At 38.6% G+C, this 26015-nt stretch overlaps 1 protein-coding gene across 2 annotated transcripts in view; it reads right to left on the bottom strand.

The window, feature by feature from the left end:
• The window catches only part of Magea13 (MAGE family member A13), a 561998-nt gene that overhangs the window by 462930 nt on the left and 73053 nt on the right, over window positions 1–26015 (bottom strand). For both annotated transcript variants that reach the window (XM_087599680.1, XM_087599679.1), the window contains exon 2: window positions 19570–19664. The gene's annotated coding sequence lies outside the window, so the exon portion shown is untranslated. The remainder of the gene's footprint in view (window positions 1–19569; window positions 19665–26015) is intronic.

Genomic DNA, 26015 nt, shown 5'->3' with positions numbered 1-26015 from the left:
CTATCTCCTGTAGTATAAACTTATGTAGTTAGGCAAATAAAAAAAAATGACTGATTATTCACCACAAACATTCCTTGTCATCTGTGGCCTTGCCTGGCCATAAACAGGGTTCTGCACTCTTCTGTGCTTTGGGCAGCATGAGTTATGAACTGCCAAGGATCTATCTACATGTCAGTTCTACACTAGAGGCAATTCTAACCAGTGGCCTTTTCTTGGCTCTTGTCCCAGTCTGGGTTACCAGCATTACATTGATTCTTAACCTCTTTCCCATGAACCATCCCCCTCTTAAACCAGTAACTGCTAGTTTCTGTTGTTTATAATCAATAATCCTCATTAGATGTCATGAAGAGCTACATTTGTCTCTGATGAGTCCATATAATTCTCTTTTGCAAACTCAATTCAACTCACATAACGGAGCAAATACTCTACTCTGAAAATGAGCTGAATCCCTTGCACTGAATACTTTTTCCACATCCACTCTTTAATTAACTTGAGCCATAGAGGCATTTCTATTCACTCTTCTTTCTGCTCTTTTTATTCCTATTCCTTTCCCACATTGTTTGAAGCTACCTACCTATAATTGTACTTCCATATTGAATCCCCCTTCCCTCTAAAAAGCCTTCTCTGAGTGCAACTTTCGAGATCTGTTCTCTCTGGCTGCTCATTTTCTGACTTTTTTTGATTATAATATAATTACATCATTTCCTCCTTCTCTTTTCTTTTTCCAAATCCTTCTAAGCATCCCTCCTTGCTATTGTTCATGTTTATGGTTTCTTTTTTCATTAAATGTTGTTCCATATATATTGGTTGTGGAGCATTGGTTCTCTGTATTCAGAACTACATTCAATAACACGACCTTTCTATAACTTATGCTTGAAAGGCTCTGAAATCCACATACCTGGCTTCTCAAACAAGGAGTGGAGCTACTTCAAGCAGACCCAGGCAGTGAGTTCCAGGGGTTTCTCTACCTCTTTAGCCATAGCTCCTCATCCTTTTTCTGTCTTCACAGACTCTATTCTTCAAATAAGCTTTTTTCACACAGAAGGAAAGATGGCTGTCCTGACACCAGGCCAGCACTCTCTGAGTAAACAGAAGTCTTCTTCCCTACTAGCTCCCTTAGTAAACTCTCCATGAGAATTATGATGATCTCGTCCCTGAAGCATTTAGTGTGTCTAACGTAGTCTATCTACATCTCAGTCACACTCACAGCTCATAACTTGGGTTAGCTAGTACGAGCCTGAGACTGTGGCTAACATCTTTGTACCAACCGCGTGGAATGGAGGAAGTCTTTGAAAGCAGAGAATGTGTTGTTAACAAAATGGTGAAGGGAATAAAACCATTGCTCAGGCAAAACACAAACTCTTGGTGTTCCTTATAAAATCTCAGAAAATTTTGAAGGAATTCAGATGACTGGAATAATCAGGTTCACACATGTATTAATTAGCACAGTGAAAAGATCTGTTTATCTTAAGCATGTAGAAAACAGCGATATTAAAGTGCTACTTGGTAACTAGAGGAGTCTTTGTCATTATAGGCAAAGAAAATTTGAGAAGCTCCATAGTTAAGGCAATGTACAGCAAGCCACAACATCAATTTAAATGGAGAGGAACTTAGAGTAATCAATAATCCACTAAAATCAGCGACAAGACAAGGCTGTCCACCCTCTCCGAATCTATTCAACATAGTACTTGAGGCTTTAGTTGGAGAAATAAGACAACTAAACAAGATCAAGGGGATAGAAATTGGAAAGAAAGAAGTCAAAGTACCTCTATTTACAGGTAGTTGTTGATATATAGTTGACAATCATTTTTCTTCCAGTTCAGCTAGCCTGTGTACCTCTTTCATTGTCTTGTTCTCATTAGTAACATTTCAAACTGTGAAATCCTAATCACATGCAACTCCCTTACCAATCACAACTTCAGAATACAAGTTAGCATCCATTGTTAATTCCAGTTGAAAACCACCTGATGGAATTAAGTGACAACTTTTCTAAACTCCAATGTCTTTATCCCGCCCAGATCTGTTGAAAGTCTTGGGGGATGGTGAAAAGTAACTCAGGACATTGTGGAGCATATCACAGGGCTTCATATTACTTCAAACTTACAGAGGAAATCTGAGAATGAGACTATGTTTGTAAGTCATATTAGTTAACTTCCCTAGAACAGATTCTTCTTATGGCGTCTTCACTTCTTCTTCTCAACCCAGTTTCTTTCCTCTAACCACCTCAGATGTGTATTTTATTTCCCCTCTGAGAGAGATTCACACATCATCACTTTGGGGCTTCCTTATTACTTAGTTTCTTTGGGTCTATTGATTATAGCATGGTTATCTTGTATTTTATGGCTAATGTCCACTTCTGAGTACATACCATGTGTATCTGAGGAGAAGGGGGGTAATAAAGGGAAGTTCTTGTGAGGGTGTAACTAAGAAAAGAGGAGGAAGGGGGCTGTGATCAGTATGTTAAATAAATAAATAAATATATATATAAATAAAATAAAATAAAGTGAAAAAGAAAAGAAAACAGATTCTTGGCCAAGTAGAAATTTTATGAGATGTTTTCATGAGAACAAAATCTACACAAGTGCAAAGATAGGGATGGAGAAAAGGTGAGAAACAGAAGGTTTACTGTGGATCAGTGTTATGACCAACTTAGCATGTGAAATCTGAGACATGGTTTCATGAAGTGGCCAGAACTTGGCAAATAGTTCTAAGTCTTTTCAGCTAGTTAAGATTGTATTTCTGACCTTGAGTGAGACATATTTTTCTCAGATTAGGACAATTTCTAGACAGAGTTGACAGATAAACAACATTTCCTGCCACTGTGAGTACTAGCCCTTAATTTTTGAGTTTGGACTTGGTAGCATATTCTATCTTACAGAACAATTTTATGATTCTCAGATAAATGTCTTTGTATAAGTTCTAGGAACCATTCATCTAGGATTCTGGTAGGGTTTTGTTCTTGAGAAAGCATAAAAGGACAGTGGTGTAAACTAAAGCCAATGCCTCTGCACAGTGGTACAGTGGTGGAGTTCTCTCTCTCTCTCTCTCTCTCTCTCTCTCTCTCTCTCTCTCTCTCTCTCTCTCTCTCTCTCTCTCTCTCTCTCTCCCAAACCATTATGGATTTCTCTCACCTAGAAATAGCAACTCTGCCAGTCTAGATGGTTTATCAGTGTTTTGATTCAGACTCCATACTTGACTGATACACTGGCCTCACTCAAGCATAAGCTAGTTCATGTTTCCACCAGCCATCAATGTTGGTGTTTTGTCTTAGCTTTGTTGTCACTGTGATAAGCATTATTGTTGCATTAAAAAAGTAAAAAATATTTCTTTTATCCTGAGCTAGCTGGCACCATAGGTAGGGCCACATGGCATCTGTGGGATATTTTCTTCTCAGTCAGCAAAGCTTCTCATCTGCTAAGCTCCAACCCATCTCACATTGCTGATAGCTACTCTCTGAGCCTGGCAGCAATCTCTCTACCCATCTAGTTTCCAAGGCAGGTCGTTTCCATGCCAGTGTCATACAGAGACTATCTTATGACTCTCTTACTGTGGACTAAATTAAGTCACCACATGAAAGAACACACCACACAATAACCTCTGATCTGATGGATGAGATATAATTTGCCCATCTGGACAGCACAAAATCCTGTATGCACCCATCCCTTAAAAGTAGTCATAACAGCCTGTATCTGAACAGATATAGAAGAACCTTAACATCTCCTGCCATGTTCTCCCAGCTCCTTCCTCCTCATTCTCTCTTTCCCTCTCCTCTTCTCCTTCCCTTCTAAAACCTCTGTTCCCACTTCCCTTCCTTTTCATCCAATGACAGGCCTCATTTTATCTTGTCTGCCTTCACCTGCATAATGACATCAACTTACACACTATGACTAAAACCAATTTGGGTAGGTGAAAGATTTATTTCAACATCCACAGTGCAGTTCATCACAAAGGGAAGTCAGGACATAAATTCATGGAAGATGACTGAAGTCAGGAACCAAAGCAAAGACAATGGCTTTCTCAGTCAGCTTTTAATATACACTTTAGCAGTACTTGTCCAGGAATACCACTAACTACAGTGGTCTGGACTTTCTCCACATAGAGCATTATTCAAGAAAATCCCCTATTGAGTTACCCATAGGACAATGTTATGGAGGCATTTTCTTAATTGAGGGTCCCTCTTTTCAGATGACCCTAACTTGTATCAAACTGACAAAAAATAACCAACACAGCATCTTAACCCAGCTATGAGAGATGAACACATGGATCATCTGAGTCTCACATGTATTCTTCTACATCTAAATTTTGTAACACTATCCATCTTCTCTTCTACCGACCAGTCTGAAGGATGAATCTTCCCCCCCCCCCCTATTGATTACTGGTACAGAATTCCAATGAGTACAGGTATCAGTTGTAATTTTAATACAATGTGATTCTTATACCATAAATGCAATACAATTGGAATAAAATTTTCATTTTTTTCCCTTGGGGATAGAAAAAACTCCAAACTCATATATGAATAGAAAAGGCCAAAAATATCTAAAGGAATCTTGAACAAAAATTATAAAGCTGGAGACCTCGCACTGCCCAATTTCAAAGTATACTAGAAAGTTATAGTTATAAAAACAACATGATACAGGCATAAAAACAGATAAAAAGACTAATAGAATATAGGGAAGAACAGAGAAATACATGCACATACTTCTTGTCAATTTATTTTCAACTAAACTGTCAAAAGCACATAATAGGGGATGGAGAGTATTTTTTATAAAGATATTATATAAAAAACATTCAGAAAAATAAATCTGGATACTGACCTTTCAGTATATAGAAATGTTCATTGAAAATGGGTAACTCTTTAACAAAGTTGCTAAAACCATCCAATGGAAAAAAGATAGCATTTTCAGCAAATGGTGCTGGTTCAACTGGAGGTCAGCATGTAGAAGAATGCAGATCGATCCATTCTTATTGTGCTGTACAAAGCTGAAGTCCAAGTGGATCAAGGACCTCCACATCAAACCAGACACACTCAAACTAATAGGAAAAAAAAGTGGGGAAGAGTCTCGAACACATGGGCACTGGGAAAAATTTCCTGAACAAAACACCAATGGCTTATGCTCTAAGATCAAGAATCGGCAAATGGGACCTCATAAAACTGCAAAGCTTCTGTAAGGCAAAGGACACTGTGGTTAGGACAAAACGGCAACCAACAGATTGGGAAAAGATCTTTACCAATCCTACAACAGATAGAGGCCTTATATCCAAAATATACAAAGAACTCAAGAAATTAGACCGCAGGGAAACAAATAACCCTATTAAAAAATGGAGTTCAGAGCTAAACAAAGAATTCACAGCTGAGGAATGCCGAATGACTGAGAAACACCTAAAGAAATGTTCAACATCTTTAGTCATAAGGGAAATGCAAATCAAAACAACCCTGAGATTCCACCTCACACCAGTCAGAATGGCTAAGATCAAAAATTCAGATTAAAACAGATGCTGGAGAGGATGTGGAGAAAGAGGAAGATTCCTCCCTTCTTGGTGGGATTGCAAGCTGGCAAAACCACTCTGGAAATCAGTCTGGAGGTTCCTCAGAAAATTGGACATACCACTTCCTGAGGACCCAGCTATACCTCTCCTGGACATATTCACAAAAGATGTTCCAACACACAACAAAGACATGTGCTCCACTATGTTCATAGCAGCCTTATTTATAATAGCCAGAAGCTAGAAATAATCCAGATGTCCCTCAACAGAGGAATAAATACAGAAAATGTGGTACACCTACACAATGGAGTACTATTCAGCGATCAAAAACAATGACTTCATGAAATTTATAGGCAAATGGATTGAACTAGAAAATATCTTTCTGAGTGGGGTAACTCGATCACAGAAGAACACACATGGTATGCACTCACTGATAAGTGGATATTAGCCCAAAACCTTGACTTACCTAAGATACAATCCACAAACCACATGAAGCTCAAGAAGAAGGATGACCAAAGTACAGATGCTTCACTCCTTCTTAAAAGGGGGAACAAAAATATTCATAGGAGGGGCTATGGAGGCAAAGTTTGGAGCAGAGACTGAAAGAATGGCCATTCAGAGCCTGCTCAACATGTGCCATATATATATACACAGCCACCTAGACTAGATAAGATTGATGAAGTTAAGAAGTGCATGCTGACAGGAACCAGATATAGCTGTCTCCTGAGAGACACAGCCAGAGTATGTCAAATACAGAGGCGAATGCTAGCAGCAAACCACTGAACTGAGAATGTGACCCCTGTTGGAGGAATTAGAGAAAGGATTGAAAGAGCTGAAGGGGCTTGCAATCCCATAAGAACAACAATGCCAACCAACCAGAGTTCCCAGGGTCTAAACCACTACCCAAAGAGTACACATGGACAGACCCAGGGCTCTAACTGCATGTGTAGCAGAGGAAGACCTTGTTGGGCACCAATGGAAGGAGAAGCCCTTGTTCCTGCCAAAGTTGGACCCCCAGTATAGGGGAATGTCGGGGGGGTTGGAGGGGGTGGATGAGGACGAGAACACTCTTATAGAAGAAGGGGAGAAATATGGGATAGGGGGCTTATATCCTGGAAATCAGGAAAGGAAATAACTTTTGAAATGCAAATTTAAAAAATTATTCAATAAAATTTTTTAAAAAGAAAAAAATGAGTAACTCTTAAATGGAAAATCTGAAATAAATACACTGCTCAAAGAAAGGAGATCTATCCATTGGATAGAGCAGCAATTTTTATCAATACTCCAAAAACCAGGCAATAAAACCAAATGGACATTAGAGTTTACATCAACCTGAAAACCTTTTGCAACAAAAAGAAAATAATCAGCAAAATGAACAGACATATAGATAGGAAAGAAGTATATGGAAGACAATGCTACTAATTGCTAAAAAGTATAAATTAGTACCATAATGTCAAATTGCCTCGGTACAGGAAATATAACTATTATCAAAAGTACAAAAGATATGAGCTAGAGAGATGGCTCAGCAGTTTAGAGGTCCTGAGATCAGTCCTCAGTAACCACATGGTGGCTCACAAACATCTGTAATGGGATTCAATATCCTCTTCTGGTGTGTCTGAAGACAGCTGCAGTGTACTCATATGCATAAAATAAATAATTCTTTGAAAAAATACAAAAGATAATGCCAGGTGTGCTGACACATTGCTTTTAGTCCTAGAATGTGGATCTCTTTGAGTTCAAAGCCAGACTGTCTACACAGTGAGTTTGATAGCAACTAAGGCTGCAGAGTGAGACCTGTTTCAAAACAAAATTAAGAAATACAAATAACAATAGGTATTGGTGAAAAGGTGAGGGAAAAGGATTTTCTGGGCAGATTAGTACAGCCATATATAAAATAGTATGAGGGGTTTTAGTTCTTGTTTATTTGAAAAGCAAAAACTATTCCATGTTTGGATAGAAGTTGAAAAAAATGAATTGGTATTGTTTAAGAGATAATTGCTCCCACATATTCACTCCATCACTATTTACAATAATCAAGTCATGAAATCAAATTATGGATAAAGAGAGAAAGCGTATTGTGTGTACATAGTAAAATAATAGTCAGACACATGAACGGAGTTATTCTTTAGTTGTAACAGCAACTAACCATGAGGATATTAATTTAAATAACCTTGGTCAGAAAGTCAAATGCAGTTAAGTTCTCCCTCACATTGGGAAACTAAAGAAGAAAAAGAATACTTTGAAAAAAAATCTACTACATTGAGGCCAAAGTTATAGCGCATCAGGTCAAGTCTTAGGACCTAAATTTGGTTCCTGGATATTATATGGTGAAAGGAGAGAACCAACCCTGAAAGTTGTCTTCTGATCAATACTTACATGTTGTCTTAGGATGGTATTGCTGTGAAGAGACACCATGACCACAGCAATCAGGAAACTGTTTCAGAGGTTTAGTCTATTATCATCATGGTGGGAAGCATGGAAACTTCCAGACAAGCAAGGTGTTGGAGAAGGAGCTGAGAGTTCTGCATCATAAGTCGAAGGCAACAAGGAGCAACTGTCTTCTAGATAGCTAGGAGGATAGTCTCAAAGCCCAGCCCCACAGTGACAAGCTTCCTGCAATAAGGCCACACCTACTACAAAAAGGCCACACCTCCTAATAGTGCCATTCCCTGGGCCAAGCATTTTCAAACCACCATACATGCCTTGGTGTGACCATGTCCTCTGTGTGTGTCTGTGTGGGTGTATGGTTAAGCAAAGCCCACAAGGCCTCAACCATGCACAAATACTACTGAGCCAACTGAGGATTGCTAGGAACAGGACAAATAGTCTTCCTCAGTGAACATCATACCAATCAGTTATCCAATACAGTATAATCAGTGGTAAAAAAGAAAATACTTGCAAGTAACATTATACGGACTGAGCAGATCACATTTAGAAACACACACACACACACACACACACACACACACACACACACACACAAGCATATATATTAGTTGTTAGTTTAAAAATATGTTTTATTTTATGATCATTTTGCCTGCTTGCATTGTGTACTGTGTGTGTGCCTAGTGCCCACTGAGGCCAAAAGAAGTGTTATAAGCCACAATATGTATGTTGGGAATTGAACTTAGGTCTGCTGTATGAGCAGTCACTGCTTTCAACCACTGAGCCATCTCTCCAGCCCCTGAATATATGTTTTAATTAAAATATAACTATATCATTTTCCTTCCTTCCACTCTTCCTTTCATGCCCTTCCATAGTCCCCCTTACTTAGGCAAATTTATAGTCTTTTTCTTCTATTATTATTGTTATTAATTATTATTATTACTGTTATTATATATTCATATGTATTTGCAAAAATATAAATACAAATGCAGAGACAGAGGGAGTGACTGACCAATAACTGGCCCAACTTGAGACCCATTCCATGGGCAAGAACCAATTCCTGACACTACTAATGATACTATATTTATGCTTGTAGACAGGAGCCTAGCATAACTGTCCTCTGAGAGGTTCTGCAACACAGCTGACCGAAACAGATGCAGAAACTCACAGACGAATATTAGAAGGAGCTTGGGAGTCTTGTAGAAGAGTTCAGGGCCACTTCTTAATTCCTGATTTGGTATCATCTGTTTAAGAGAAACCTACTTGCTTTTTTATGACAATTTGATTATAAAGAATGGGGCCTCATTCACATTTGATTTATTAGCCCAGAATTATACATAACATCACAGTGGAACACATGGCTCTTTTCATAGTAAAGTACAGTTTATAAATATGGAACATGCCATAATTCCCTTAGGATAGGTGGCTGCTGAAGGCACCAGCCTGGTGATGATACCAGATTGTACCTCTGAAAACATTTCCTATCTGTGTCCATAGTGGGTCTAACAATTGGGTCTTAACTACCTAAATAGAGAATTATGGAAGCCAATGATTACCAACATTTCCAATTTGTCCGTGCACTTCTTGTAGACAGAACAAATTTTTGGTCAAAGGTTCTATGGCATATTGGTATTCTTATTCCTCCACTGGGAGTCCTGCCTGGCTATAGGAGGTGGACGTTTCAAAAGAATTGAGAGACCCAGAGGGGATAGGGACGGTACAAGAAAACCAACAGAGTCCACATAACCTTTATACTTAGAGGTTCCTACAGACTGAAGCACCAACCAAAGAGCAAGCATGGGCTGGTCATAGGCCCCTGCACATAAGAAGCAAATGTACAGCTTGGTCTTCATGTGGGTCCCCCAACAACTGGAGGGGGGCTATTCCTGATTATGTTGCCTGACTTTGGATCCTGTTTTCCTCACTGGGCTGCCTTGTCTGGCTTCTGTGGGTGAGAATGTGCCTGGTCCTTCAGTGACTTGATATGCCAGGGTGGAGGGAAGTATACCCAGGGGACTTCCTCTTTCTCAGATGGGGGAAGGGGTTATATGAGGGGAAAACTGGAAGGAGAGAAGGGGCTGTGATTATTATGTAAAATAAGTAAATGAATAAATGAAAAAAATATATACATTATGCACAAAGCAGCAGTGGGTAGGCCCTGATGGGTTTAACAGTAGAGGTGGAAGGATTAACTTTAACAAGTGGACTAGGGTTTGAGGTCTATGAATACACAGTCCTCAAACTGACTGACAGAGGGACAGTCAATGACAAAAACATACTATTATCACTTGAACAAATTATTCTTTGTATTTGTATTTGATCATTCAGTGTTGCTTTTAAAGTTTATATTTTCTGCTGATTTATAATATGTGACAAAAGAGAGTATTCACATTTCATATTTGCTCTGAAGATCCCACCCATTCGATCCCCATCTTAATCTTGTGAACTTGACCTTCTCTAATTTCCCCTTCAGGCTGTTGAGACAATGACTTGCCCTTGTTGCAACATCCACATACATTTTAGTCTTTAGCTGTTTTGTTCTAAATATGGGATGGATGATTAGGTACATGTATATAATCTATTTATAAGGCCATCTTTCAATGATTTGTCCTATAATATTTTGAGTTTATCTTACAAATCTTAATCATGACCTCTTCATCCTTTATCAGATATTCATAAGAGCCACCCCTAAAATGGTTATAAGAGGATGAAGAAAAAATGTTAGTGTAGTTATAGCGAAATAAAATGGGGAACAATTTCTTGAAATTCTGTGGTTGATAGTATATATTGAGCAATGCATTCTTGTACACTTCTTACATAAGTGACACTGTACTATATGACTAGTTCCATAGCTCAGTCTGTGATGCTTGAGGGATTCTCAATACTCCTCTCACATTGTTGCTCATGATGACTGTAAATACTTGACTTCTGGTTTTCAAGTTGTGGAGAAGTCTCTGTGTTATCTCTTAAGGAATGGGCACTTCTGCAGAATCATAATGTTGAAATGAGACCAGGATTCCAGATTTTTGAGTAGTCTGGGGAAATATATTAGGGGGTTAAGGTACTAGCCATGCAAAGCTAGCAACCCAAGTTTGAGCCTGGGAATCTAAGTAAAAACCCTGCTGCAAAGGTGCCCATCTTTAATCCCAGAATTCCTGGGGCATTGTGGGAGGAAGAGACAGGTAAATTAGTGGGATACTCAAATCCCAAGTCAACTAGCCTGGAGTGTGTCATATCACAACATTGATAAAAGAGAATATTTGCAAAAGGTGAAGGCAAAGAATCAATATCAGATAGTTGTCATTTAAAATCCATACATGAGTTATATCATGCATGTGTGTATGCATACACAGACAAACACACACACACACACACACACACACACACCTCACAGGCATGTACACACACGCATACATGCAAGGGTATTCACATATACACATACATGCACACACATGCACACACTGATTGTTAATTTTTAAAGGTTTTAAATAGTGTATCAACCCAGAATTCCAATCCTGAGAATGTGATATGGCTCTTGATGAAGTCTGTGACTGAAAGAAATTCCTCCAGAACTGTTAGCCATGACTTGTTAGTGAGGAGCAGCCCAGTGTGTGCAGAAAAAAGCTTTAGTGTACAGAAGGTGATCCTAGTGGTGGTGGAAGAGGATCGTTGACTTCTATGCCTCCATTATGATCACAATCATTCTGAAGCATGCTAATGTTTGAAAGTAACAGCCCTGGAGATAAATTCTGTATTTGCCCCCATTCTCATTAAAGTATGTATACCTACGTGAATTCCAAGGAAGTACTAATGATCAAGTGCGCTTTTCAAAATGGAGACACCTCTGGCTTTCAATAATACTCAAGCAATGAAAATCAAGTTTTAAGAGAGCAAAAAATAAGTCACTTGAATTATACACGGAATTAGAATTTTGTTCACTAAGCAAGTATTAAAAGGACATTTTGTGCCAAAACTTATTCTCTAACATATTACAAAAGCTGAACACTATTTGCACTATCAGAAGATGTTGTTTTAACAGCATATACAGTAGTCTGTAGCAGAGATCAACATTTCAAGAGGATTTTTTTGTCATCCCATTGCTATACATTTATTTGTCCACAAGTGGACACTGTTGAGCTTTTCAAGCTGGTTTTTGAACCGATAAGGAGGCAAAAGACAGCATGAATGGAAAAATAAAATCAAAATTAACATATTCACAGTCTTTCTACAGTATGCTTATTTATTCAGCGTATAACAAGCTAATAAATGTTTATGTCAATCATACTTAGAATAACAAAGTTAGAAACAGCTAAACTTACATTACTCCTGAAGATTATTTTTACAGCAGGGGAGCACTGCTTGATGGCTAATCACAAAACTAAACAACAAAACAGTGTTCTATTCCTACAAGAAATAACATGATTTCTCTTCATGAAAGTGATTTCCCACTTTCTATTCCTATTTTTTTAATGTCTTTGTTCCCTTTGAGAATACTGTCAACATTTCTTCAAGTTTTAACCAAATAGTGAAAAACAGAGGATGATAAGGTATCATTAAAAGGTGTACCTGTGATAAGATTTGGGGGGCAAAATACAATGATTGAATTTTAGGTAAAGTATAATTTACTGTAATGAACTAAATTCTGAACTTACAATAGAGATTTAAGAACTTCTGTCAGGATCATTTATTCTCTAAGCTATTATGATATGGAGTCAGTAATTACTTTAAAATATTTCAGGAAGTATTTCTAATAAAAAGACTGTGCTATAAAATAAAATCTAGAAATGAAGGTCATTCTTAACGTTTTTGGTGCTGCCTGGCTTTGGGCAATTTGCTTGCCCTCTCTGGTCTTCCATTGCCTTATCTAAAGGATTGCAAATGGATAAAGCTTTCTGAGTATGTTCAATATGAGGAAGAGCTAAGTAGTATAAAGGGTCTGGAAAAGTTCCTGGTTCAAAGGAGACTCAGCAAATATTCTTTTTATCTATATTCTCTAAAAAATGTAATATCTAAATGTCTAACTGAAAGGGGTTGACATGACACAATAGCCAAAGCTTTCAAATAAGAGTGGGGAACAAAAGATGGTTTGTTCTTTTTTCTCTATTTAGTACCTATGTTCTTTAAAGGAGATTCTTTTGTTTTGTTTTGCTTTGCTTTTTTATTGAATATTTTATTTATTTACATTTCAAATATTATCCCCTTTCCTATCCACAAACCTCCTGTCTCATCCCTTCTTCCCTTGCTTCTATGACTTGCTCCCCCACCTACCCACTCCCACCTCTCCACCTTGTCATTCCCCTCCACTGGGACATTGAGCCTTCACAGGACCAAGGGCCTCCCTTCCCATAGATGCCAGACAATGCCATCCTCTGCTATATATGCAGCTGGAGCCATGGGTCCCTCCATGTGTACTCTTTGGTTGTTGGTTTAGTCCCTGGGAGCTCTGCATGGGGGTGGTGTCTGGTTGGTTGATATTGTCGTTATTCATGTGGTGTTGCAGACCCCTTCAGCTATGAATGAGACTTTTAGTATGTTTTATCACTATCAGATTCCTAGTCATTAACAAATTACATGGTGTATATAATAAACAATAGCAGAAGAACAATGTACTATCTCCTGAGAGGCTCTGACAGATCGTGACAAATACAGAGGTCAATGCTCGCAGCCAACCTTTGGACTGAGAACCAGGTCCCCACTGGAGACATTAGAGAAAGGATTGAAGGAGGTGAAGGGGTTTGCAAGCCCATAAGAAGAACAGTACCAACCAACCAACCACCATCTAAAGACTACACATGGACAGACCCATGGCTCCAGCTGCATTTGTAGCAGAGGATGGCCTTGTTGGGCACCAATGGGAGGAGAAGCCCTTGGTCCTGCCAAGGCTGGACCCCCAATGTAAGAGAATGTCAGGGCTGGGGGGCAGAAAGGGGTGGGTGTTTGGGTGTGGAAAAGGTGATAACATTTGAAATGTAAATAAAAAATATCCAATAAAAAAATCAAAAAAAATTGAATAGTACTGTTCACAGGAGATTAGTAAAAACAAAACAAAACAAAACCCTGAAAACAGAAGTGTACTAACAAGCAAATGTCATGTGTGCACGGGTAACACCTAGGAAATGAATAATTCTCAAGAAAATAGGCTTGAATTCTAGTTCTATATAAGATCCTCAAGAAAAATTAATGAATTTTTAGGGACATTTCAAGATAAGGAAACAAACTTTGAGTCCTTATGGTGGAAACTTGGGGGAAGTCAACTAAATGGTACCTACTGCCAGGCTGATAAGAGTCCAAAGTCATCCTTGGCATCCATAGTTTGTCTTTAACCTTTTCTTCCTGATAGAATAGGGGGATGGATGACTTTTTATATTTGCAACTGTCTGTCCTGCTTTTAGACAAACAGGGAAAGTCCAGAACACATTTTTTTGCATCCGTTTCTTGTATACAACTCAGCAATCATTCATATTGGAAGGTGGATAATTGGCTACCACCCATAAGGCGCAATTCATATTTGTTGAATGAATGAATCTAAAAATTACAGTTTAATTCATGAATTTAATATTGTTATGAAAATGGCAAAATATTTCCAAATGTCTTAAGTCTGACAACTATGTATAGGGAATTGTTTGACTATACTCAACAAGGTTCTCTGTAAGTTCTAGATGATCAATCCGACTATATTCTCATATGAAAGTCAAGGGCCAAGAAAGCCTAGAAGGGGATATGATTTCCTGCCAATCTGCAGACTCTGTCATTTTTGAATCCAACCTACAAACATCTTGTAGAGGCCAGCAATATCACCTTAATCATGTCAAATTTTAGAAATATAAGCTTGCCCAACATCTTATTATTGTGTTCTTAGACTCGATTCTGCCATTCCCTACCCTCATGTCTCCAAAATATTAGCCAAATGTGCCATACTGCTATTGGTCTTTGGAATTGTGCTTGTATGTGGTGATCACAGTAACTATTATGCTCGTGTGTGCATAAGAGAGAGGGAAGATAAACTGATTCTCCATGACTCACTCATAAAAAGTTTCATCACTATGTTTTGCAAAGTACAATCAAACTGTTTCCAGCTATTGAGTTCTTGACTTACAATGCTTTTTCTCCCCCTTGGCACATGCTGTACAAGTGTTTCTCTACCAAACAAAAAGCCATATCTCGGAAAGATAATTTACTCTAATTGAGCAGTGTTTTGTTATCCAAAGAAATTTCCACTAAAAGTCAGAAGAATTTGTCTTAGACTCTATGCTCCTCTACTGTCTGGAGCTATCCTTATAAGCATCAGTTATTTTGTTTATTTTGTTTACAAAATAAAAGAGACAATACCTATATGACTTATGGGAAGCTGTAGAACAAGATATATACGTATCCACTTTACCTAGAAACCTCAGCAAAGGTCCTTTCTCAAGGCCAGATGTTCTTAGCTGACTTGTTTCCATTCCAACTACACCAAAGTGGGTCATCATATCATCTCTGTGTTGTTTTTATAAGTGCTGTTCTCTAGTACCCTGTGCTACAAAATCCCTTTGCAGACACACTAATTTTTTTAAGGGCTATTCCCCCATATGTCAGGACATCTAAGAGCCTAGTACTCAATGCAAAGTAAAAATAAAATATGAATCCTAGACCAAAGAGTCACCTACAAAGATTCTAGGGCCCTCTTCTTCAAAGTTTAATGTAGTCATTGCATAACTATCCAAACCTCACAGCTATGGCACTATGTCCACAGAAGACACACTGATTCAAGGGCTTATGAACACAGAAGGACTTCATCCTTATCCAGAGCCCACAATCGTCTCCAGAGTGGTCCTAGCCCACATGCTTCCAATTCTAGAAGGTCTTGGCTTTCTATATTTCCCCTACAATATTTTCAATTTATACCAGGTTCATTAGGACATAACCACATCAGAACTAGAAGGAAAACTACATTTCAGTCAGGAATCACACTCTGTTTATTAGGTGTTTGAAACTCTTCTGAGTGCTTTACATGAGTTCATTCATCGAGTGCTCATTCCAACCTTCTGAGTAGGTGCAATCATTCTTATTTTACAGAATCACATAGTTACTAGGTAATTGAGACAAAATTCCAACCTAAAGCATCTTTTTCCTACATTTTTCATTCCTAAACTATGTTTCACTATACTCATTGTAATTTAAGTTGACCTCCAAGCTCATTCAGTTTTACCATGAATACATCAATAGGGATGTACTTCCACTTTTGGGACCAACCAAGGGCAATAGCAATGGACTGTAATGTTTAGGGAGTCTCTTCAACAGCCTTGGCCAACAACTCAGAAGAAGGCTCCTCGTACTTGGTGTTAAACTTTTGTTATATGGTCTTTGGCTCTTAGAGGGAACAATGTCAGCCCAAATGGGACAATTTCATTTAAAGTATGTACATGTGTTTATATAGAGAACCGCCTGTATTTATAGGGCTATTTTAGTTAAATAGTTAACAATATGATTTATTATTATTTTTCAGAAAGCCTTATTATTATAAGGATGTCCTCCTTCTGTACCTCCCCCTGTTAATTAGAGCCTTCATATTTCCATCCCCCCCCAATCAGATCACCTGTACCATTCCCCCTTCCATTGTTACCCAACCCCCTACCCTCATCACACTCTCATTTTTACTTTCCTGGTTTATGCAGTTACTACAGGATGTGTAATCAAAGTGTGCCTGGTACAGGAGGAGTAGCCATCTCCCCAGAGTTAGTGAAGCCGTGGAACTTGAAGGAGAGCCTGCAACTGCCACTTTATTGAATCATCAGCATCTGTAAATATATTGCATATAATTGTACTTAAAACAACTGTCATTCTCACCCCTGCATTGGCAGAGATTCTTTTTGCAACAAATACCATTCCAGAAATTCACTACCAATCAAAATACAGAGTGAAGCCCAGTCCCAACTGATACATCTACAACACAACTCCCACACTTAAGGTTCAGGACTCATGGAAGAAGGAGCAGAAAGATTGTGAGAGCCACAGGATCAGGGAATTTGCTCTTAGTGATGTCTTAAACCACATCCAAAAAATTCTCATCAACATGAGTACCCAAGCATGAGTTAATAAGTAGAACAACAATAGACATGCTAACACGGACAAGCTAAAAGCCCTCAGGAGGCTTCAGCCCTAGACAAAGAGCTATAGGCAACTAAAAACTACTGAGAGCAGGAGAAATAGGCTTCTTTATGGAAGAGCAGCACACTGGTTTTCCAATACCAAACAGCCCTGAAAATATATACATACAATGAACAGTCTACGGACTGAGTGGGCTGGATGTATGTGTTTTGGGGATATATATTAAAAGAAGAGGTCATTTGAAAGAGAGCAAGAGGAGGTACATGGGAGAGTTTTAAGGGAGGAAAGGATTCAGAACCTGCCCTACCTGGGTATAAAGTCCATTTATATACAGTCACCAAAACTAGATTATATTGATGAAGCCAAGAAATGCAAGCTTACAGGAGCCTGATAGAGCTGTCAAATACAGAGGCGAATGCTAGCAGCCAATCATTGAACTGAGAACGGGGTCCCCACTGGAGGAATTAGAGAAAGGATTGAAGGAGCCGAAGGGCTTGCAACCCCATAAGAACAACAATACCAACCAACCAGAGCTCCCAGGGACTAAACCACCACCCAAAGAGTACACATGGACAGACGCATGACTCCAGCTGCATATGTAGCAGAGGATCGACTTGTTGGGCACCAATGGTAGGAGAAGCCCTTGATCCTGCCAAGGCTGGACCCCCCAGTACTGGTAGGGGAATGTCAGGGGTGGTTAGAAACGGGGTGGTCAAGGAGGGGGACACCCTCATAGAAGAAGGGGAGGAGGATGGGATAGGGGGCTTATAGCTGGGAAACTGGGAATGGGAACATTTGAAATGTAAATAGAAAATAGCCAATAAAAAAGTGCTCTCAGAAAAAAAAAGTGCTCTCAGGGTCACTTACCCAGAGAGAAACAGAAAAATAAAATAAAATAAAGGAGGGAGGAAAAGGAAGGGGGAAATGATTTATTTTAAAAATAAAATAATAAAAAAATAAACACAATTCTTTTTGTATTTATGTATACACATAAACTCGGGCAAGAAAACAGAAAACTCAAAAGGAGTATTTGAAGAGAATAAACCCACTGATTGGTGCAGTGATCAAGCCTGAAAGGAAAAACCACCCAGAGATGAGGAGAGTTAGAAACAAAGAAAAAGGCCCAGGGCAGCTGACAGCTGGGTAGGGGAACACTGTTATTGATAAAAATGCTCTCCAGTAGAGCAGGTTGCAGAGGAACAAATATTCTAAACTTTTCCTTCCCTCCTCCCCTCAATGTGTTGATAGCATCGATTCAGGCCAAATCCAAATAAAAACTATGGGGCAATAAAGGACCTACTGCTGTAATCCAACCTAGTCAGATCTTCGAAACACAAAGGAGGACAAGGAAGGGTTTGCAGCATATCTAGCATGAAGATGGGGCCTGCCAAACTCAACGTGTTATGTACTGAACATCTTTCGTGTAGATCGAATTCATTCACTAAATCTCTCCTAAAGCAGAGCGAGGAAGGAATTGTGTCCCCATTTTACAGATAAGGGAACAGAGGCTTATCAAGATTAAGGATTAAGTAACTTTCCGAAGGTCACAATGCTGGTAAATAGCAGAATCAAGATCAAATATTTACCTTTTAATTCAAAGCCATACTTTTGACTGCCATTTGATAACGTCTTCCTGTCTAATGTTAATGGAAAATCAGACAAGATAAAAGATACAATCTTATTGTTTCCTTCTTATTCACATTGACTAATAAATTGGCCTGTACCAAAAAAGCCTGAAATTTTTCTTGGACTGAAGTTCTTTTCCTGCCCATATTTCCCTACATATTTTAATATATAAAAATGTGATCAAAAGTGTAAGTCAGTGACACACACACATATACACACATGCATGCATATGCACATACCCACATACCCAAACACCACATACCCATACACTGCAGACATGTGCAGTCACACACAGCACAAACACACATATGTACAAAAGACATACAACCCACATGAACACATATACAAAGCATTCACACATACACATAGACACACACACATACACAACCACAACCACAAAACAAACACAACCCAGAATAAAATCATGCTCATAAAACAAAAAATATTTTTTAAATAAAAGCTCTTTGGGAACATTTCAATACAACCCAAAGTGCAGCAATCAAACACTAAATCAATTAAAAAGGTAAGTTCAGAAGATTTGGGCACTTTCTGTCGCTTTTACTACTCCCGGTCCAACATAGATTGTCAGTCTTCAAGATGGCACCTTCAAGATGAACCCTAAGTCTTGGCTAAGAAGGAGCCTGAATTACTATCACAAAGTTTTTGACTTGCTTTCATCAAACTAATACAGGGTTGCAAATCACAGACATTTCTTGAAACCACTCTAAAAGAAAGTCACTACTGCTGTCTAGAGCATTATATTATAGTCACAACACCTGAGAGAAAGAGATGAGACAGTTTCTTTGGAACATTACGGTACCAAACGTGCCAGTGCACACTGGGGCATTTAGAAGGGTGTAAGCATCCAAGGGGAAGGTTGTATCCTTAGGAAAGACCTCAGGACAGCTGTGTTATTCCCTGTTTGTGTCTGTGATAAACTGATGAAAAATATCAATGTAAAAAAACAAGGAGTTTTTTTTTACTCACAGCTTTAGTTCAGGGCTGCATAACTTCTTGCTTCTGAACTTGTGGTAAGGCGGATTATTGTGGCAGAAAGACATAGAAGAGGAAAGATGCTTACCCTGTAAAAGCCAAGATGAAAGAGAGAAAAGTCAGAACTAACATACATCCAGTATATCAGAAGCATATAGTTAGTGACCAACGGTCTCCAGCTAGTTCCCGCCTCCTAAATTGTTGCTAGGAACTCATCAGTGGATCAGTCAATTTATAAAGTCAGCAACCTCACAACCAAATCACCTCTCAATAACACTATATTCATACTCAATGTGTACTACTTTTACCTCTGGGAGATTGCTAGATTTAGTGAAAAGTAGCTCAAACTTGCTAACAGTCTTCCTTTTTTACTCCCACTCTTCTTCCGCCATTTCTTCCTCTTTCCCTGCTCCTAGTCTATTTCTCTTCTTCCTCTTCTTCATTTTTCTTCCTCCTCCTCCTACCTATTCCCACATGGTAGTCAAACAGTTAGACACCTCAAAGAACAAAATCAATAAATATAAAAAGGCAATCTAAAGGATGGAATACAATATTTGGACTTGTCAGTTGCTCTATAAGTACTTGTTTAATAATACACAAAATAGTGTACTAGGTCCAGAGGGATCTCAAAAGATATGTTAAGGTTCATCAGAAAGCTAGAAACACACACACACACACACACACACACACACACACACAGAGAGAGAGAGAGAGAGAGAGAGAGAGAGAGAGAGAGAGAGAGAGAGAGAGCGCCAAAAATGATATGCTCTGGGGGATATCTGAATAAATCAGTTCAGTATTTAAAGCAGTAGGCCTTGAAAGTCAGTGTTGCCTGCATTTCAATCAAATGTATGCTATCTGCTAGTTATGGCGAACTACTTAACTTGTCTGTGCTCCAGTTTCCTCTTCTGTAAAACTGTGAGATAAAATACCTTGGGAAAGATTTAAAAAGTCCATAAAATTGCCAGAGACATACCATATGCTTCTGTTTGTATTCATTTGCCTATCTTTGAAAATCGGCAGCCATAGGTATCTGTCTCCATCTCTCTAGTCTCTTTCCTGTGTTGAATACCCTTCGCCTCTACAGCTTCAGCTGCCACTTACGGTTTCGTCATTTTTGAGATTCACAGCAGCATCAGGATCTCAGAGTCCCCCAATATAAATATCTTCCACATACTGTCTTGGTCTACTTGTAATTGCTATACTTTCTCAAACATTTAATTCTAAACTCTAGCCCATAAAGACACTACCTCAAATAGTGGTCCAACTTCAGTGAGCTGGACTGAATTACATGTGATTCTTCTCTTTGGATCTTCTGCAGAAGCAGTTTCAGATGCCATGGGAGTTCAGACGCCTCTAAGAATGTACTGAACTATTTCAACAGCCACTTCCAAAAATACATACATGAAATCACAGCTCATATAAATTTTATAAAATTCCCTGACACTGAGGAAGATATAAGCCTCTATTAAAATAATGCCTTTGTTTGGGTCTAGCAGTTTAGAAATAAAGGCATAAATTAGAGAAATGAGAAATTGTATCTATTAGACTCAGATGTGAATTGGAGTTTCATTTACTAAGCTTTATTTCCCTTTTGGGCTTAGGTTCTATGTTTAGCAAAGATGACACTGAAGTGGTCAGGGGAAATCTCAGAAGCCTCAAGCCTACACCAAGAATTCTGAGCAACTAAGGAATGCTGAGACTGGGAGAAATTGTCTTCCCTACGGAACAATACTCTAATTAGTTATCTAATACTTAACAGTCAGCTCTGAAAATATACAAGAACATTATACAGATTGAGTGGGCTATATTTAGGAAGAGAGAGAGACAGAGAGAGACAGAGACAGAGAGAGACAGAGACACAGAGACAGAGACAGAGACAGAGAGAAACAATTAGTAAAAAGAAACCATGAATTTGAAAGAAAATAAGGACTGGTAAAATGGGGGGAATGATTTAAGGCTATCATAATCTCAAAACTATTTTTAATAATGAAAGATAAAAGAACTTAATAAGAGATGAAGCTCAATTACCTATTAAGAAAACATACCCAATAAGACCTAAAACTTGGTTGATGCCACCTGTTTGTTGGTTTCTTGTCAGTCAGTGAAGCTTTTTGTTATGTACTCCACATGATTTGTTATGTACTCCCACATAATTGGCTAAAATGTATCAAAGAGAAAGTATAATGTTTAGGTCAATGTCTCCCATGCAATAAGTGCTATATAGCTGTTAAAATTATACTGAGAACGAATATTGAAGCAATGTTTCCAAATACAATAAACAAAGAGGCAGAAAGCAGTGGGAAATCAATAAGAGGACAGGAGAGGGGGACATAGAAAAATAAACTTCTGTTTATTGAGGAAATTAGGATGTACCAAGTATTATATCAAATGTTAAAAATATCACTTAATTGGCACAGAATCCACCTTTACAGGAAGAATTATTATTTTCATCTTGTGTATGGATCAGAGTCCTAAGATTTGTTATAGGCTCCAGATCACAGTGAACAAGTACTGCATATAAAATTTAATATGAATAGAATAGGTTGTGTACAAGATAAAATTTTTGAAAAAGACTCTGCTTTTGACTCCAAGTACATATATTCAAATTCAATGACCCTCAGATAAAGTCTAGTATGAGAAATTTGCTTTAGACTTATTACAGTGAAAGTTTTCATCCTCAATAATAAATATGCATGTTTCCCACTAACTCAGTGGTTCTCAACCTGGGGATTGTGTCCCCTTTGGGGCAAGTGTCAAACAACCCCTTCTCAGGGATCACAGATATCCTACATTTCCGATGTGTGCATTACACTTCATAAGAGTAGCAAAGTTACAGTTATGAAGTAGCAATGAACATAATTTTGTGGTTGGGGGTCACCAAAACATAAGGAATGGTATTAAAGGGTTGCACACTCAGGAAAGTTGAGAAGAGCTGCACTAAGACATTTTTAAACTTTGACTATTGGCTCCTTTTTTTTTCCTTCACCACTTCAAAACAGAGACCTGGTTTAAGGGTAAACAATGAAAATTACATTGACCCTTATGGTTGGAGAAGTTGGGAAACTTGCATTCCTTGGATTGAGTATTCAGTTTCTATTCCAATTTTCTTCATTAGTATTTCAGTGTGATTTTACTTAAAATTTAGTTGTGGTAAAAAAGCAAGAGGAGCCAAAGATGTGCCTAAGTAAAAATAATCATTAATATATTTTTCTTGCTGGTTAAAAAAATATTGTTAATGTTATTTGTATGTCATTCATTTTATTTGAAAACAATTTTCCATACAAGCCTAACAAATTCCTTGGCTCAGTCTCAGTTCTACCCTCAACTTGATGTTCAGCCTTGGGACTGGAAATAGGAAAGGCCTTCACATTAACTTCTTACCATGCATCAGTCAAGTACTTTAGAAGCTTTTCTTTTCATTCTCCCTGCAAGCCTGTCACATAGGTTTGATTTATTCTATCACATTACAGATAGGAAACTGGTCCACAGAACGAATATACACATTTGATTAAAGTTACTGAGCTAGGGTATATATTCAGTGTGTGTTACTTTGGTATAAAATTTCCACAGAAGGTAAACATATGAGCATCAACTAATAAAATCACATGCAGTTCTTGGTATTTAATAGATGCTTACTAATATTATTGATGTTTATACATGAGGAAATGTACAAACCAATGTCAAGACTTCCCAGGTTACTTCCTACTTCCCCTCCAGACTGATCTTATTCTGTGTTCAGTATCATATGTATCTTGATTTAGTTTGGTTTCGGGCTTGTAGTCCTTTCTTTCTCCTGCACCTCTAGACCTGACATCCCATTGCTGCCATTTCTGGCTTGACGTGCTATATCTAGTTAAAGACTGGCTCAACTTCCAAAAGCCTCAGGTAGGGCCTTATCACAGCACAAAGCTTTCATGAACCAAATGCTACGCTGGTCCCATTTGGCTGGGACCTCATCTAAGTCTATCTCTGGTACCCTTAAAGAGGACTTGAGAAATGCTCCTGAGAATTGTCTCTGCTACTGTAAAATGGTGCTGTACTGAGGATTGTGCTGGGCCTTGTAGACATCCTTATGTTCAGGCTAGAAATGTAACTGATTGAAGTAGGGCAGCTTGGTTGACCACTGGGAAAGAGTGTATTGAAGAAAATGTTCTTTTGCAAGATGTTTTTTTGGTATAAGAACAAAGATGTCTTTGGAAAGTCAATGGAAAACATTTTCATTTCATATTTTAAGTAATAGAACCGGAAATATTAAAGAAAAAGTCAAAGAAGGCATACTTGTAATATTTCTCGGTGGATTTATGATAAGCATGCTCATTTTCTTTGGTTTATATCGACTGTTCTTTCCGTTGACTTTTCACACATGAAGGACTAAATTGATACTGTTTTTACAGTTTTGAAAGCAGAACTTTGAGCATTTTCAAAAATGTTCAGAATTGTTATGCTCCCAGATCGCTGATGACTATGTGGATCCACGTAACTCCTTCCCTCCTCTCCTTTCTCCTTCCCACCCACAGTTGGTCTGTTTCACAGAAGTGGGAAAGAGGGGAGGGACTCTGAATCTCAACATGGAATTAAACTAGATACACATAGGGCATCTGATTTGAGATTCTTTCTTTGTTTTGTTTTTCCCCAGTGAGTGAACACATCTCAGAGCCTGTCTAACCCAGGCTGACAGGATATGGCAGGAGAATGTCACTAGCTGAACATAGGGGAATGCTAGTCTTTGGCCTTGGAGGAAACTATCTTCCATGCTTTGAGGTATTCTGGGAGAACACACTGTTTCTATGCAATTCTATGCATTTATAGAATGAGAATAAATAGTAGTGGATAGGATTCAAGTATACAGTACCTGGATTTGGGCAGCAAGACCAAATAGTATGCTCCACTAACGCATGAGGCCAAGTCTGTGGGAGATAGTCTAAGCCTGAGGATATGCATAATATACATAGTTACAAAGGCTGTGGACAAATGTTTGATGTTATTTTAATTGATCTATTAATAGTTATACATAGTTATAGAATATAATTGGCCTTTATATATGTTTACATTGTGAACTGGTTAAATTAATCTAGTTAACATAGCCATCACTACTTGCTAAGGTGGACCACTTGAAATCAATTCTTTCAACAATTTTGAAATTTGTGGTATATTTACTATAGTTCCCATATGTGCAGTTGATCTTCAGAATTTAGTTCTTTTTTATTTTTAAATTTTTAAAGTTATTCACTTTACATCCTGCTCATTGCCCCTCCTCCAAGCCACTTCCTCCCACAATCCTTCTCCACTCCCTCCCCTTCTTGTCTGAGAAGGTAGAAGCCCCCCTGAGTATACACCAGCCTGGCACATCAAATCTCTGCCAGATTAGATGCGTCCACTCCCACTAAGGCCAGATAAGGCAGCTTAGCTAGAAGAATATTACCCACGTACAGGAAACAGCTTTTGGGATAACCCCTGCTCCCATTGTTCAGAACCCACATGAAGACCAAGCTGCACATCTGCTACATGCTTATGTGTGGACGGAATATATCCAGCCTGTGTGTGTGTGTGTGTGTGTGTGTGTGTGTGTGTGTGTGTGTGTGTGTGTGTATGTGTGTGTGTGTGTGTGTGTGTGTGTGTGTTTTGCTGGTTGAGACTAGGAGATCCCCAAGGGCCCAGGGTAGTTGACTTTGTTAATCTTCCTGTGGACTTCCTATTCCCTTCAGGGCCCACCATCCTTGCTCTAGTCTTCCATAAGAGTCTTCAAGCACCATCCACTGCTTGGCTGTGAGTGTCTGTATCTGTCTGAGTCAGCTGATGGGTGGAGCCTCTCAGAGGCCTCTTCAGCTTCCATATGCCCAATGTTGTGTGGCACAGCTAAGGTCACTACCCCATTGATTCTTGGGCACCCTCCCTATCGCAGACCTCTTGCACATCCTTGAGATGCCCCCCCTTCCCACCCCTACCAGTTGCAGATTTCTATTCATTCTCATGACCATCTGGCCATCTCTCCTGTTTCTCCCCACACCTGATCCTGAACCCCACATCGCCCTCCCCATCTCCTCTCCCATCAACTTCCCTCCTTCCATCTGCCTCCTATGACTATTTTATTCCCCCTTTCTAAGTGAGACAGAATCTAGTTCTTTTAACTAAGGTTTTTACTCCCTGATTGTCTATTTCCTTTCGCAACTTCTTTTAGTCTCTCTACTTCTATGAGATCTTTTTTGTCTGTTTCTCTTCCACAGATACATTAGATAATGCAGTGCTTTTCTTCATGATCCTTGCTTACTTAAAATAATCTTCTCTAAGTTCATCAATGTTGTTATAAGTAACAGTATTTTCCTTTGTATGAAGGTTGAGTAATAGCCTACTGTATATTTATGGCCCATTTATGTATTCATTCTTCCATTTAACTTCCATGTGGAATGATCAACTTCTGCCATTCCCACAGCCCTCTC

The sequence above is a fragment of the Rattus norvegicus genome, chromosome X (assembly GCF_021556685.1).
Source record: "Rattus norvegicus strain SHRSP/BbbUtx chromosome X, alternate assembly SHRSP_T2T, whole genome shotgun sequence".
Taxonomy (NCBI): Eukaryota; Metazoa; Chordata; class Mammalia; order Rodentia; family Muridae; genus Rattus; species Rattus norvegicus.
This window is presented reverse-complemented; position numbering and strand designations above follow the sequence as displayed.